General features: G+C 38.6%; 1 non-coding gene across 1 annotated transcript; it reads right to left on the bottom strand.

The window, feature by feature from the left end:
- Positions 1-1,145: 1,145 nt before the first annotated feature.
- LOC147817893 (RNase MRP) lies at positions 1,146-1,401 on the bottom strand. The gene has a single exon (XR_015438563.1).
- Positions 1,402-11,567: the final 10,166 nt, after the last annotated feature.

Below are 11,567 nucleotides of genomic sequence, written 5' to 3'. Positions count from 1 at the left end.
TGCAGGGCTGGTGCTCCCCCTAGTGGTGTCAACATGGAAACACAAGTGTCTTTGTTCTCCCTCTGTCATGCAGAAAGGTGATACCACAGAGAAACTGTAGTCCTACTGGTCCCATTCAGTGCGGTAATAATGAGGAGGCACATGATATTTCTGTATCACCTTGCACTCTTTCCACCGCTTCCACCATATTGGCTAAATACATGGTGACAGGGTTAGGCAGGTGCTCAGCCAGGTCCCGATCTACCCAGGACTACAATTTCCTCAGGTTGCTATTTCGGCTATTTTGCTGGTAAATCTCACTGTTTATAGAGGATTCAAGTTTCATCAACTATTTGAAAAATGTGCAGCCTATACTACCATAAGTGTAATAACTTCACAATATAAGCATCTCAAATGTATGAATTACTGAAATATCAAACCATGCAGCCTATGTTTTTTTCTCGAAACTGGTATGAAAAGGTTCAATGCACTACACATAGAAAAAGTAAAAAAGACTGTGAGATTATTTAACATGAGTTTTCTGCTTTATTTTCAAATTGTAGCCTGTAATGTCAGGTTGATTAGTCTGAATTTAGTGGCACGGCTGCACGTAACATTTTTATCCACTAGATGGCGACCTGAACACGTTACAAATTTGAAACTTGTTATCACACTTGAGACACATAGTGTATAAAAACACAGTTCTTATGAGGAATGGTCTGTCTCGTTGTCAGTATAACAACAGCCCTGGTCTTTTGTTATGATTCTGTGTCGACTCTTGACACATATGAAATCAGAAAGCTCAGTGATGGTTTGATTTGGGTAAAACGTGAGTAAAAGTTGGTTTGTGTTATTTGTTATGAGGCTTTTGTTGTAAACTCATCATTGCTGCCAGTTTGATATAGATTACTGATCTGTAATAAGCGGTCACTCATAGCTTCAGAGTTCTAATAACAATGAATTGTGTGCCTTATTTTTCCAATAGAACCTAAATTCAGCATGTATATAATTCAATATTGAGTGCAACTATTGACATCAAATAAATAATTTTCGAATAGTAGCCTAATTATGAACATGTGCAACACATCCACATTAGAAGCTAAGAAAAGAGAGGGGGACTTAATAACAATTTCAGCATGAAACAGGAAGGCTACTATAGTAAAATGTGCATTCCGAGAATGAGCCCCGTTCTGTTTAGGCGTTAGCATTTGCGTACTTGCATTACTATTAACGCTGACAATGTCGACCAGCGAACACCAAGCTCAGTTCAAGTGAACGTCTTAGCTTGATTACGGTGTGGCGCGGATCGACGCTGGAATCACCCAGGGCACTTTCTGCCATGAGTCCGGGGACTTTCCCCTGGGCGGAGAGAGAAACCAGGTCCTCCGCATGTAGCCCAGAGAGCAAGCCTTCTGAATGCCCGGATGTGAAACGGGAGACACAGAGGATATATAGGGCCACAAACGACACATCTTCACAATCACGGTGCATAAAAAGTTTCGTAGTGTAACGTTAATGTTATAAAACGTGTCCGTTAGTTTACAAAGCTCGGGTTCGTCTTATAAAGATCGTCTGTTGTTGTTTGAAAGAAGCTGGTTCTTGAATTAAAACGTTAAACACAGCGAGGGATCATGGGAAAATTTAAAGGGACAGTAGCCAAATAAATCGCTACCACAATTATTGTGCGTTATAACCTACAGATCGTAATTGTTTATACAGTAGCCCATAGAAGCGCAATGCATTCACATGAAAAAAATTGGAGACCCTTACATCGTAATTATGACTAATGTAGACTAAGACAGGAATGGTAAAGGTTCAGAACTTGCCTGAGAATCGTCAGGTTTTTGAGATACCTTCTCTATCAAAGTAATTCTTTGATAGTTGTCAGTTGATCCAATGGTACACCAAAAATTGAACAGTTAGCCTAATAGTTAATTCAGCATACTCAACTTTCTAAAATGTAAACACAGATTTAAAAAACAGGGCTCAAGTTGGGGCCCACAGTGTTGAATCCAAGGCATAGTGCTGCAGATAAGCCTTTATATGGAAGGTTTTGTGCTCAAGGTCACCTGAGGTCAGATACAAATTGCCTCCAGGCCTGAAATAACAGCTTGGGGTACAAGACTATATGCTGAAGCTTCCATGCTTTAGTCATAAAATGCACAATTGGTTTGTCCATCTGCCCCACTAGCAATATTACTTCCAGTTTCTTGTGAAAGTTTACATCTGTTCACACAAATGAAGACTTTTAATGTTTAATATAACATTTTCCAAAATTATTTGTTGAAAAAAACAAATAATTATATTGATAATCTCATATTCAGGTGATGTAGGTTAGACAAAGAAACTGTCCTAATAATAATATCCACATTACTTACTGACATCAGTATTTCCCACTGTCTCAAACCAAGGAGGAAATAAAAGTGAATTAAACCAGGCAGCGCCATAAGCCTGTCTTCTCAAATAGCAATGACTGACAACCACCTTAACCTTTTTCTCATAATTAGGAGATAAGTCAGAATTGTGAAATAAGGTCTCCAAATGTTTTTCTTTGATGAGTGCTTCCTTAATACAGGCCCAATCTGTGCTGCAGCACTAAATTTCATTCACTATTGGATTGAAACCTGCTGCAATTACTTCAAAATGGATTCCCATATCTATTCTATCTGAGTGCTTTAATGTACATGTATGTTTTGTTTATAAAACAGAAGTAGGCCTTAACTAAACCACAAATTGCAAGTTACTCATCAATCATTGCTGTCAAGTACATTAATATATTATTAACAAAAAGAAAAAGATAAGAGAGAATAACTAAAGAGGAATAAAATAAAGCTTCTGCAGATCAGAGGTGAAAGACAGACCTTAAAGTTATAATACTTTTCCACACAAAAAAAGTCTAAAAAAATGAGTACAACGAGAACTAGTCTGAGTGGCGGAGGCAGTAATTCTAGTTTTAAATTAGATATATTATAATAGAATTAAGCACTGACATATTACATGATGCAAAAACTTGTAAGAGCTGATGTGGTTACATTTACTCAGTATCCGTGACAACATGAAGCTGAAGCTCTACTGAAATTAACTACAGTAGCCACTCCAGTGACAGCCTGTTGTCACTGCTGCTGTATGACAAGTAACACAGAGGCATCCACTGATTTTTCCCACTGGCTGTGAGTCTCCTCTGCGCAGCTTTATCTTTCTGACACCACCATAACTGAATGACAAATGTTTTGTCATCTACCTCAGCTCTACATACAATACATGTCATACATTGCACTACAAATACACACACTACATTTACAAATGTGCACTATTTTCTCTGATATTCTTCGTATTCATATTCTTTTGCAGACCCCTACAATATATCATTACTTTTGTACTCTTACACCATTCTTTCTACTACCACCTTTATGAGCAGTTATGCAGTATTTTACATGTTTGCATTGTGCATAGCCTCCATAAATGTATTATATTTTCCATTGTAAATAAAATCTTCATCTTTGTCAGCAAATTGTTAGTTTTACCTTAATAAATTCCTAATTTATCTTACAAATTCAATTCCACCCCGAATAATAATATTCAGTAGTATATAGTTGGGCAATTTAGAGTCACCAGTTAATCTAACCTTCATGTCTTTGGACTGTGGGATGAAACCAGAGCACCTGGAGAAAACCCACGCAGGCGCAGGGAGGACATGCAGACCCCTCAGGGTAGAACCCAGAATCTTCTTGTGAGGCAACAGTACTAACCACTGCACCACCACCACTGCCGCCCCAAATGGATCCAACCTACTGACTCTTTCACCCAATATGAGCCTATCTCAGCTCACATTAAGTGAAAAGCCATCATTCAGTTTCATAGGTGTTTTTTGGTGTTGGTTCATGTATCCTGACTTGTTTAGTAAGGATAATGAAATGCTGGACGTTGACATAGGGCTTTAGCGCTTGTTTGTAGTAGACAGTTTGTAGTCAGAGTTTATATAGTTATATGTTTGCAGTTTGTAGCCCAGGATAGTTGCTTTTGCAATGAAGATGCCAACTGTAGGCAAAGTTTCTTTCAGCCATTAACCAGAGCGCTGCCAGAGAGATTCAGCAGCAGGAGACTCCATGCTGCTCAGGTTCTGCATCAGGAGTCTTTTCAGCAGAAATCCTAGATTCCTCCTTAAGATCAGGGACTGGTTGTTTCAAATTGATTGTGAGTGTCTCTTGCTGCTTAGAAGTAAGTCATCAAAGGCAGTGAAGTAAAGGCATTCACATCTAATTCATTAGCGACCCCTGAAGTGGGACACAGTATTCATCAGAAATTCATATACTAGTTCAGTGGCCGTTCAAAATGTGCCTGTCGGTAGAAGCTGCGTTCAGTGATGTGACGCGCGTCTGCTTGTCTGCCATATTGGACAGGTCAAGCTTCTGCCGGTACACAAACAGACCTCACTACATGACTGACTGGAAGTCCTAGTGCTGAAGCGAGTTTCATGTTTGTTTTGGGTATTATATTATATTATTATACAGACATCCATGATCATAACGCATACAGGATGATTAATCCCAAAATATTCATCAACAATTCTACTTGTTCAATACAGTAGTGCTAATTAGCAAATATTAGCATTCTAACCTAACACTAACCTAAGACTGCAAACATCTCAACAACTGAAAACACATGTGTGGCTGACACTATTGATTTGACCCTTTTGTAATTAAGATGATATTAATTAGGCTAAATTAATTGTATTCCCCTTTAGACACAATGGAAGACACTTTTCTATATAAAGCAGTGAATAAAGAGAGTGAGGCACACCTTATTTTACTGGAAGCAGCATGACAATGACAATGTATTTTGGCACTTTACTACTTTATTATGAATTACTCTGGAAATCATTAACTTAAGGTATGTACTAATGTAACTACATCATTTACTGGTTTCTTCCACACATAAATGAGGTGGTACTAACCCTGTGTACTGTCTCAGAACATTGTGTCAGTTTTACATATAATTCTAACTAATAAATGAAACCCTTATACATGTCTATGGAAAATATAAAGAAAACATGATCATACCATTTTTTCAGCTATAGGTGCCTCACCTTGTATCTGCATCATGACGTAAACCATAAGTATTACTGTGATATTCCTGCACCATGATGGGATTACATTCAGTCACCTATTAAAGCAACAACAGTGCCACTGTGAGGCATTACTATAAAATCCTGCAGTAGTATAAAAAAGCCTTCCCCAGAGACATTAAAACTTTTAAGGCCAGTAGTCTTCTGGTGAGAGGTTTAAACAGAGAAGACTGGATCAGCAACAGGAGAGCATGGTTATAATTTATTCCTCTTGCAAGTAGAACTGCATCAACTTATGTTAATAAAACTTTTTTTTTTTTTTTTACTTTTCTGTCTTGCAGGATAAGCAGGATTTTCATTTTCTTTTTTATGAAAACTTAAAGAAACAAAGCAAATTCATCCATTCAGTAACAATCTTCTGTGTATATATTACAACCTGCCAGAATTCAATTTACAAATCACACAAAAAGAACAACAAAAGCTGCGTCTAATCTGTCCCCTTGTTTCTGTAACTGGTCCAACAAGTGTCAACTGGTGTCCAGTAAAGGTCCCGTCCAGAGAGACAAAGAGGACGAAGATGAGGCTGAGCAGAGCGAAGGGGGAGACCAGCACCGCCGTGTTCTTCACAAAGGGTTGAACTGTGAGGATAACACAAGAAGGAGGTTTACAGAAGGCAGATACTTTGTGCCAACATTATACACACGGAAATACAAACGACTGCATATATTTTTATGGCAAACAGTGTGTTACTGGTGAGCTCCTGCCTTACCATTAGATGGAAATGATCCCCAAATATATAAGCCTACTCTTAGACCGTGCATGGTTGTGTGCTTACATTATCCCAAATGTTTCCAGCATCAAACCTGGAGAAATCCATGATTTGAATCATGGTAATGGTATTTCTTTATTTTAATTTCATAAATTCAACATAAATCATGGTAATGGTATGTTTCATTTGGTTGCCTGTTAATCATATCTCCTATGTGCATGCATCAGCCTTGTGGTTGCCACATTATTAAGATGTGTTTTATGTATTTCCACCAGATGAAGAAGTGTAGTCATCGGACATCTTGATCTTAAGTTATCAGAGAAAAAAAAGGAAATGTCAGCTCAGCTCCAAGCTTACCATACGCTAATTTATTTCTTTATTGATTCATCTAGCTATCTATCTTCCAAACCCTGGTATAGATCCCATAATTGCTTAATGTTACACTTTTATGTCCTCTGGGCTTTTATTTAGAATTTTTTATGCTTCACTTCCTTTTCTTGTCTATCCAATGAACTATTGTCTGTGCCAAATGAGAAATTAAAAAAAAATTAGCAAAAACCTAAGTTGGACCGTTTTCTTTAATTTGGTGGTCACGCTTTTTGTTTGGGAACAAAATACAAAACAGACCAATTTTGATTAACTTTTCGTTTTTTTGATTTTTCTCTGATGTGTTGATCAATGTGTAGTTCTGACATTTTCACACCACTACTTTACACCACTATTAGTTGCCATCTGCATTCTGGCTTGGCACATCTGATCTCTGATGAACAAGGTAATTGTAATCAGAAAACAACCTTAATTATCTCCAGATAACAGGATAATTATCTGGTTATCTGGAGATAAAAAAATAGTTTTCCCCCGATAATATCTTGTTATCTCGGGATAACAAGCTTTGTTATCTTGAGATAATGGGGAAAAAAATAGTAGAGTATGACCTTTCTCAGCTTTGGTAAAATAGTGATACCACAGCGTAGAGATATTCTATTACAAGGTCAACAGTGTGGTTTTATGCAGTGTTTCATGAACTGCTTATTGTGGGCGGAAGTTCATTGGTCACATGCGGAGCGGTCGTCTTTCCACCAACCATCTCTAGAAAGGCCCATGACGAAAAAAACAAATCCTGATACAGGTGATCGAAGAGACCAGATTGACGTGAGCTGCTCCCACAGGAGAAGTCAGGGGACGCAATCCCCCAGCTCTGCCATGTCACCAGAACCCAACCCACACTACTCTCCTTCCATCTTTATCTCTTATACTGACCAGTACATTTACATTTTAAAACACTGTACATTAAATTTCATGCACAATCAATAACAGCAGCCACACAACAAAAGGTGAGACACATCACAATAACAGTGTTTACAGAGGCACAGTTGTGGGAAAGAAAAGCATTGCTCTCAAAAACTGTTTTTTTAGATACCTGCATGAATATTTCCATGAGCGATTGCGTTGTTAAGGTTAACTGCTTAAAAATATATACCTTGCATGATGGCACTGAAATGAAAATTATACTCAAAATGTTGCACCAACATGATGGCACGTTAATTACTGCGTGTGCAGACAGTGCTGACAGCTGCTGATGGAAAGACAGGCCGTGCTGCAGCCCACACAGTCAGGAGTGTCAGCAGCATGGAGTTTTTTCAGGCAGCACTGTGACAGTCAGCATCTTACAGAGAGGCTTACAGGGTAAACCGTCTGTGAGACAAATCCATGATTTTAAAGGTTTTTTTACTTTTAAGTTGAAGTTGAAGTAACTGCCCAGAGACAACAATATGTTAAATGTGAACAGGTACAGTAATAATATGCTTTAGACACAGTTTAAAAATGGACTGATGATTAAGGGTGAAGGAAAAACTGAAATCCGGACTAATGTAAGAGTAATGCTTTCAAATCAAAGAGTTTTTTAACATTGAAGGTGCTAAAAAGCTGATATTTTGACATTCTATTTCTCCACAACACCAATATCTCAAGACTCATGTTGAATGTAGCATCTTAATCTGCAATGTCACATATAACTGCAGGTGTCAGATGAATATAGTGGAGTAAAAAAAAGTACAATATTTCTCTCTGAAGTGCTGTGGAGTAAGTACCAGTATACTTCGAGGTCCTGGAGATCCGTCAGTCCAAGCCCGGCAACATCAAGGCCACCAGCATGTTCAACATGTTTAACTGATGTAAATTTGCCATTTTTGACCATTTTCTCCATTTATTAAAATATGTCAGAGGTCCCCAGGCAACATTCATGTCTCTCAGTGTCAAGCATCTGTTTTTCATCACACAATATAACCTCTTTTTACTCATATACTTTCTGACCTCCCGTGTCTGCGTCAGATTTTCTATTGTCATTTTATGTTCTTCTTCATTTTTTCTTGAATTGCTGTCATTTATTTTTGGCTTTACTATTTTTACTGCCCTTCATTGTTCTCTTCTTTCTTTTTTCCTTCGGGCTTTCTTCTCACTTACAGTCATCTTGTATCTGTAATCTTATTTCACAGGCCGCTCCAATCTTCTCTATTTTCACCTTTTAATCCTGTCAAGACATCTTCCTCACTCTGCTCTACATTCTTTCCAAGCATTTTCTCTCTTTTTCTTCTTGCCCTTTAATCATTCTGCCTCTACTCTTCCATCCTTTTTATGGACGACAGTCAGAGGCGGAGCCATATTGTTTTTGGGTTGTCCGTCCATCCCATTCTCGTGGACACTATATCTCAGAAACACCTTGACAGAACTTCTTCAAATTTGGCACAAATATTCACCTGGACTCAAGGATGAATTCATTCGATTTTGGGGGTCAAAGGTCAGAGGTCAAGGTTACAAAAAGCATTTTTGGTCTTGTGAACGCAATATCTCACCTTGAGGGAATTTCTCCAAATTTGATTAAAACATTCAACTGGACTCAAGGACAAACTGATTAGATTTTGGTGGCTAAAGGTCAAAGTTCAAAGGTTGAGGTCACGGTGACTTCACAAAATATGATTTTGGAATTGTGAATGCAATATCTCAAGAACTTCAAATCTGGCACAAATGTTCATTTGGACTCAAGGACAAACTGATTAGATTTTTGGGGTCAAAGGTCAAAGGTCAAGGGCATGGTGACCTCAGAAAATATTTGTTAGACATAACTCAAGATTTCACAAAGCAATTATTTCAAACAATTGGTTCATATTTTATATGACTCTGGATAAACAGGGATGTAACCTGAAACTAGCAGACAACCACAAGGCGGTAATTCTAGTTTTATTTTTATTTTTGCTGTTATCTGTGTATAGATGAGGAAAGACAACATATAATAATATAATAACGTAATATTAATCATGATAACTCCATGATTAATATAAGTAAATATAGAATATTTAATTAATGAGCATCTTTTTTCAAAGACCTGAAAAGAAGCAGAACACATGGGATATTGGATCCTAAAGTAATTTACTCTAATGCAATAAACCCTTGAGTTTAGATTCCCTTCAAAGCAGTTTGAGATTGAGATAATACACATATGGTTGTTGAACATCTAATTTAAAAACCATAGAGTTTAATATGCTGCTCTGACAGCCTCCACTCCTGCATTTGCTCCCATTCAGCCTCAACAGCATTAGAGAAGTCAGAAACTGATGATAGCTCACGGTAGGTGTTCCAGTTCATCCCTGAGGCGTTGGATGAGGTTGAGGTCAGGGCTCTGTGCAGACCAGTCACGTTCTCCACACCAAACTCCCCATCCCACACTCTCCTACATTCTTTCATTTCTTTGGTTTCCATCCCCTCATTTTTTATTCCTTCATTTTCCTCTTGTCTCTCCCTCTTCTTTTTTTTCCTTTATTCTGTATTTAATGGTGCCAATTTACCGTCTCTCCACTCTTCAAAGAACATCCACCTCCTGTTTCCATCACCCACCGGCATTGGGCTCTGTTTCATATTTTATTTTCATCAGTCTTTTCATCTGGTTTTCTCTGCCAAAACATCATGCGTATCCCTCTGATAATGCCACTGCCTCTGCAAGATGATTATGTTGCTTTCCATATCTTTCTATACTGTACTTTACCTCTGTTTTTCATCATCTCCTTTCTGTCTGCCTTTCTGTTTTTTTCACTGTAGTGCTTTTGGCTCCACATCCACTTGAACCTCTTCATTACTCTGTGGTTGGTCAAGTGTTTTTTTTCTGTCTACCCAGACTATTCAGATAATAAAAGATAATATAGTTACTAAACTATGATCTGTTCTCCTTTTCAGTAATATCCATTGTAAGTTTTAGTCTTCATTTTTGATATCTTTTTGGTTACAAAGCCATTTAGTGACCTAATAATATAGCATCGTAAGACTTCAAACAGCCAGTAAAATGAGATCTTCCCCCTTATTCATTATGTAGGCCGATTTAACGATACATTTTTCTTATCTGTACTGAAACCCCAGAATCCCTCACTGTTTGTTAAAAGGAGCAGGAACCTTGAGTTAAGCTAATGCTAAATGTCATTCTTTCTGTTTTACTCGGATCTGAGAAAACGCTGCTGTTATTGTTAGTTAGCTGATGCACTCCTACGCTCGTGTTGCCGCTGATACAAATGTGTGGCCAATGAAAGTAGGCAGCGGAGCCCATCTGATAAGACAGATCAAACATCTTCTAATTCAGGAAATATATTTTGTGCCTTAGGCTGTCAGTAATCCATGCTTGATCAGCTGGCACTAAGCTGGGCTGGAAAATGCTAGGAGACATGTAGCTGTACCCTTCACTGCATTCTCCTCATCTCCAAACTCCCACCTCTTCCTCCTCCTTCCTCCATCCGTCCTTCTGTTAACCTATAACTTATTACGTGTGTGTCCTCTGGCGTGTGAGGATATGCACGTGCGCTACACTTCAGGAAAATCAGAACTCAAGCTTTCTGCTTGGGTTTGCTTCCCTTCAATGTCAATGCGCTCTGACAGTTGACCCTGATTTTCCTCTGCCAGTGTGTCTTTGTCTCTTCACACACACACACACACACACACACACACACACACACACACACACACACACCAATTCCTCTTTTCTCATTTTTTCTCAGTGCTCTTCTGCTCTCTAGCCCGTGCATTTCCCCTCTCACTTCGTCTCCAACTATTCTAACCACTTATTCTTAATTATACATGAGCACAAACACATGCTCTCAAGCTCCAAATTGATCAAATAGCAGTGCAGTGACAATCAGGTGCATTAACATTGGAGCCTTGTCTGCTAATGGGAGCCAAACATCACAAATGGCATCCACTTACAGGCAACTGACTCGCCTTCTCTTGCATCCACCTTACAAGTATTAGTGTCTGCTCAGTCTGCCCTGGATTCTCTGCCCAATTTGCACCAGGAAATTTCACAAAAAGACATAATGGCATCAACATATCGTACCCGCTCACTGAGAGATTGATTTTGAATTTCGCTCCGTTAGAAGCTGCAGCTCTAAAAGGGCTCCTGCCTTCGGCATCTTCACCCCCCTGCAGCTTCCATCATACAGAACCCTTTTCTTCTAACATGACCTTTGAAGAGACCCGAAAGGTTGGACTTCTGTCTGCCCACTGGAGCAACAGCACACTCTGTTTTCAAGCTATGCAGGTATTATTGGAATCATGTGAGACATGTAAATGTAAGAGCGTCTACTAAGACTGATCTGAGTAACACTTTGATCTACTGCAGTGTGAGTTCACACATTACACTGGCCTATTTTTGGAGTCTAAATATACACTCGTGGATAAAAAGTGCAGAACACAACAACACAGTGTTAGTACTTAAAC

Source organism: Seriola lalandi, unplaced genomic scaffold, assembly GCF_002814215.2.
Source record: "Seriola lalandi dorsalis isolate HSWRI2012SDOR001 ecotype SW California unplaced genomic scaffold, Sedor1 jcf7180002054861, whole genome shotgun sequence".
Classification (NCBI taxonomy): Eukaryota; Metazoa; Chordata; class Actinopteri; order Carangiformes; family Carangidae; genus Seriola; species Seriola lalandi.
This window is presented reverse-complemented; position numbering and strand designations above follow the sequence as displayed.